Genomic DNA, 5,502 nt, shown 5'->3' with positions numbered 1-5,502 from the left:
GAGGCAGCTTGGAACCGTCTCTGACTGTTGGAGGGCAGGCAAATGCTTTTGGTATTTTCTCCTTTGTTTTTTTGGGGGGGTGGGCGGGAGGGGGTGGCAAGGCCAAGACTTGGGGTAGGGTTTTGAAGATTCACACTGGTGTACATATGTCTGACTGGGTGAGTTGACCCCTGGCCTCCCACAGTGACTCTGGGTCCCTGATGCTTGTTGACTCTCAGAATTGTTTTCTTCTCTTTTAATGTAACGACCAGTGTGCTCCAGTTTGTTTAGCAGAACCACCACTTGAATCACTTTAACTTTTGAGATTTAAAAAAAACAAAAAACAAAAAAAAAAAACCCTCCATAGCACAGCTGTCTTTTATGCAAGCAAGAGCACACCTACTCCAGCATGATCTGTCATCTAAAGACTTGAAAACAAACAAACAAAAAAAGTTACTTATAGTCAATGGATAAGCAGAGTCCGAATTTACACTAATCAAGACAAACCTTCTTGAGGTCATGATAAGTCCGGAACTTTCAAACCCTGCTTTGTATGAATCGTACTCTCTGAACATAAACTGCACTTTTATTTTCTAATACCGAGGGTGACTAAGGTAAATACATGCTTTGAGGGTAGAGGCAGACGTTCTGTTTGGCACCACGTTATAATCTGCTTACTTTTTTTTTTTTTACAGTATACACGTTTTCCTTGAGAACCCATAGCAGAGATGTGAGGGCAGAATGTATAAAACACACGCTGAGGAGGAAGAGGGGGAGGAGGAGGAAGGTAGTGTTTTAAAGATGCAAAAGTGAGCAATTTTAACTTCATGAATTTGTTTGAATTTCCCCGTCCTTTCAGAGAACGCCATCTTAATACACTCACGGCACCAGGACACAGACAGAGCACGAGCATTCAGCCCTGTCTGGTGTTAGTTGATAAATGGGTGCATAACCATCACCAGGCCTGGAAATGCCTGTTTTTTGTTTTTTTGGGGGCGGGGGTGGGGTGGGGGGGTTGAGGGGGCGGATTTCTTGGTCGCCTTCTTGTGTTCCTATGAGACTCCCACTATGAGGTGCAAGAGTTATATCCAAGGAAAGGGAGCTGAAATATGAAAAACAAAAAATGTTTGCCCCTATAAGTAGTAACTACCAAGGGAAGACACCACAGTCATTTCAGAGGCGACTCTGCAGAACAGCCCCTCATGGTGAACGCAGGTCAAAGAAACACGTGAGTGACATCACATCACCAGCTGTCTGCATCAGTAGTCCCACCACTACTTAGCTTGTATCCAGGTGTCTACAATGGCCTGAACCACTATATCCATCCTATGCCATTTACTGAAAACTTAATTTTGGCTTTTACACGGCCAGAAAAAAAAAACAAAAAACTCAGTTTTCATAGTTAAAAAAACAAACAACAACAACAACATATGAAAATACACAGAAACCTCAATTGAGGGGAGTCAGCAGTGATCGTGGGGAAATGTTTACATTTTCTTCCTTCAGAAATACCACTTTCTGATGATTTTATCTGATATTTAAAACAGGGAGCTATGGTGCACTCTAGTTTAGCCATGTGCCGCACATGGTGTGTAAACTCGGGGTTCTCACCTGTAAGGGGCTCCACATTTCACCCAGCACATGCTCACTCCATCTCAGCATCGGTGCTCCGGCAGTGGGCACGGGGCACGGCTGACTCCGACTTCCAACACAACAGCCATCACTAGCACAGTGTTTTCTGTTTATCCAACGCGGTCGCATCAGCGGTTCTATCCAGAGAACCGCTTTTAACATTAGGGACTGGGAGCAGTCCACGAGCTAAAAAGGAAAGTGTTTTCTCACGAGAAAACATGTCAGGAAAAATAAAGAACACTTTCTACCTCTGTTTCAGATTTTTGAAACGCTTATTTTAAACCAAATTTTAATTTCTGTGTCCAAAATAAGTTTTAAGGACATCTGTTCTTCCATATGAAATAGGTTAGGCTGCCTATTTCTTCCTGCGCTCATGGAAAAGGCTATGCATAGGGTACTCTGCGCGCTGCCTTTTAGTGAGTGAGGAGTTTGAGGTTGCCTAGCAACTTGCTAACTTGTATAAACTCAGCTTTCCCTCATAGAAAGAAAGGAAGGAAAACCAAGTCAGTGAAAGACAATCTTAATGTTTCGGGAGTGAATCTGTATGTGGCTCTTGTCAAACACTTAGATGGATATAAACGCAGCAACTTGTTAAAAAAAAAAAAATGCACAATATACTTCCCGGAAGAGTTGCTACTTGCCTTTTCAAGTTGTTGACAGACACACATTTGATATTCTCTTATATGTTCTAGTAACGTAACGTATAAACTCAAGGCTTTTTATTCTTTGTGATAAGTCCTGTTTTGCGTCGCAAAACAGGAACCAGCATTCTAATTAGATTTACTACACGGAGATATGGTTCAAATAGGACTACTAGAGTTCATTGAGCACTAAAACTATGAAACAATTACTTTTTATATTAAAAAGACCATGGATTTAACTTATAAAAATCCAAATGCAGGATAGTAATTTTTGTTTACTTTTTTAACCAAACTGAATTTTTTGAAAGACTACCGCAGGTGTTTAAAAAGAAAGAGAAGCCGTTTTATCTAATACTGTAAGTAGTTGTCATTCATGGAAAATATACTAGCTTTAGAGTTAAGATATCTCCTCTCCTTGGTTAGGGAAGAAGAAAGCCCTTCACCATTGTTGAATGACACCCTGGCTTTAAGCTCCACATCACGCTTCTTTTGAGAATTATATTTGGTAGTTACAATTACAGAAACCAATTAGTTTGTCAGTTTGCAAATAGATTTAGCACAGTACTCATCACTCTGGGTAGATAAGATGTTCTTTCACAGCGGATGAATGGTCTGTAACACTGTAAGATACTGATCTTTACAACTGTTTAATCAGTTTTATTTTTGTACAGTATTAGTGACCTAAGTTATTTTGCTGTCCCGTTTTTGTAAATCAAATGAAATTATAAAAGAGGATTCTGACCGTAGGTATTTTGTACATATGTATATATGTTGTCCAAATAAAAATAATAAATGATAAAGATTAAGTTGTTACAGCCATTATGTTCTTCCATAGGGTCACGGTTTGCTTTGTTAAGCTGTGTTCACAGAATCCCATGACAAGTGCAGGGGTGATTTACCCCTGTGCCTTTCAGCACGGGCCATGTTTGTTCTCCACAGACCTCTGTGGGGTGCATGGAATGGAGGCCACTGGAAACCACCGCATATTGCTGGAGGGGAATATTGATGTGTTGAGGTAACTCACGTATGAGCTAGGGACAGATCAGAAAATGTTAAAGGCTTGGCCTGAGCTCCTGCTGTGATGGGGTAAGAGCACAGAAACGGTTTTCCAAAGCCAGGCCGGAGAAGTCATGGCAAGCAAAGAAGAGTACCAAATCCTGTGTGTGTGTGTGTGTGTGTGTGTGTGTGTGTGTGTGTGTGTGTGTGCTTATGTATGGATATCTGCATAATCATTTGTATGTGCATACTCATATGTGTATACTTATATTCAAATACTTATGTGGGGTGGGGGTGCATGTTGTCTGTCTTAGAAACTCACTTGAAAAGCAAAGGCTAAAAACAAAGCTGTTAAAACACAGGCCAAAGAACACAGTCCAGTCACTAATATCAAAACAGATGAAACTAATAGAATTCAAGACAGAAATAACTGGGTCACAGAGATGATTTTTGCCAGCATCTATTACGTGAAGACATAATGGTATCCAGTCGTTCAGTTGGAACCTCAGGCTCACTCCTGCACCGTCTGGGAAGCCTCATTCCTGTCTCTGTCTCCAAACCCCACCAGCTCAGAGAGAAGCCCAGTTCTGCACTCTTGGCGGCTACTGCAGCTTCCTCCCCTGAAGTTGCCAGCTGCCCAAGTCCCTACCTAAGCGCTCAGCCTTTGACCATACTTGAGCACAAACCCAGCTTATGGCTGACACATCATCACCCCTGCCTACAACCCATAAAATCTCCCTGCTTTCATTCAGGGGCGTGGCTTCTCTGGCCTTGATCTTTGGGACTGGAGAACCCCACCCAAGAGCTGCTCTGTTCAAATACACCTGTTGTTATACTTTTCCAATCTGTCTTTATCTGGCTTACTGCATCGGTGGAGAAACTTACTATGGGGGTTGGATAGAGGGTGCAGAAAACCCATTACTAATAACTTTCTATCAAAACAAAGTAAAATTATAAGAAAGCAGGAAGAATTAATAAAAATGTACCCCCCAAAAAGTAATATGAATAATGTGTATTTCACAAAATAGCTCATGCTGCCCTGGAAATCACAGTAGCTCAGGTTAGCCTCAAGCTCACAGCAGACCCTTCACCCCAGCCCCTGGAGTAGTGAAAGATCATTTTAGATTTACACATTACTTTTAAATATCCATGAAAGTATGTAATATAAGACCACAAACAACACATAGATTATGCCTTAGATACTTTTCCATTACTATGACCAAGGTGACTTGTGGAAGAAAGTTTATCGGGAGCTTACAGTTCCAGAGGGTTAGTCCATGACCATCATGGCAGGGAGCACAGCAGCAGGCAGGCCAGCATGGTGCTGAAGTGTAGCTGAGAGCTCACATCATCCACAAGCAGGAGGCACAGAGTTAACTGGGGTTTGAATGGGCTTCTGAAACCTCAGGCACACCGTGACACTCCTCCAACAAGGCCACGCCTCTTACTACTCCCCAGACAGTCCCATCAATGAGCCTGGGGAGGGGGCGGGGGGGGGGCATTCTCATTCAAACCACTCCCACCAATCACCGGGCAACGAAGGGAATAATGAACAGAATCAACCAAGATTTTAGGGCTAAAAGTGTTTAGAAGGCAGAGGCAGGAAAGTTATGAGTTCAAGGCCAGTAAGGGGTGGGGAAGTGAGAGGGTATGGGGAAGTGGGTAGGGGGAGAGGGAGGAGAGAAGACAAGATGACTGACATCCTTAAAAACTCTTACATCACGCCAGGTGTAGTGGCCAACTGGGGAGATAGGGACAGGCGATCTCTGAGTTCAAAGCCAGCCTGGTCTATGTAACAAGTTCCAGGCCAGCCAGGTATACACAGTGAGACTTGGGGTTTTTGTTTGTTTAAGTTTTAAGGACTGGAGAGATGGCTCAGTAGTTAGAGTATATACTACTTTCACAGTACTCGTTCAGTTCCCAACACCCACAGCCAGCCGCTCATAACCACCTGTAACTCCAGCTTCAGCCAGAGGAACTCTGGCTTCCAGGGGCACCTGCACACACGTGCACATACCCCAACCCAGGCACACATACACATAATTAAAAATAATAGTAAATCTTTAAAACATTTTAGGTCAAAGAAAAATCGATGTATAGAGTTGAAGGCTATAAAAAATAGAAAAAAGAAATCCAAAAATACCCTAAATAGAGAAAAATTCAGAGTCTCATTGTGGTGGTTTGAGTGGGAATGGACTCATAGGCTCATGCAGTTGAATACTTGGTCCCCAGGTGGTAGAACTGTTTGAGAAGG

Source organism: Peromyscus eremicus, chromosome 1 (genome assembly GCF_949786415.1).
Source record: "Peromyscus eremicus chromosome 1, PerEre_H2_v1, whole genome shotgun sequence".
Classification (NCBI taxonomy): domain Eukaryota; kingdom Metazoa; phylum Chordata; class Mammalia; order Rodentia; family Cricetidae; genus Peromyscus; species Peromyscus eremicus.
This window is presented reverse-complemented; position numbering follows the sequence as displayed.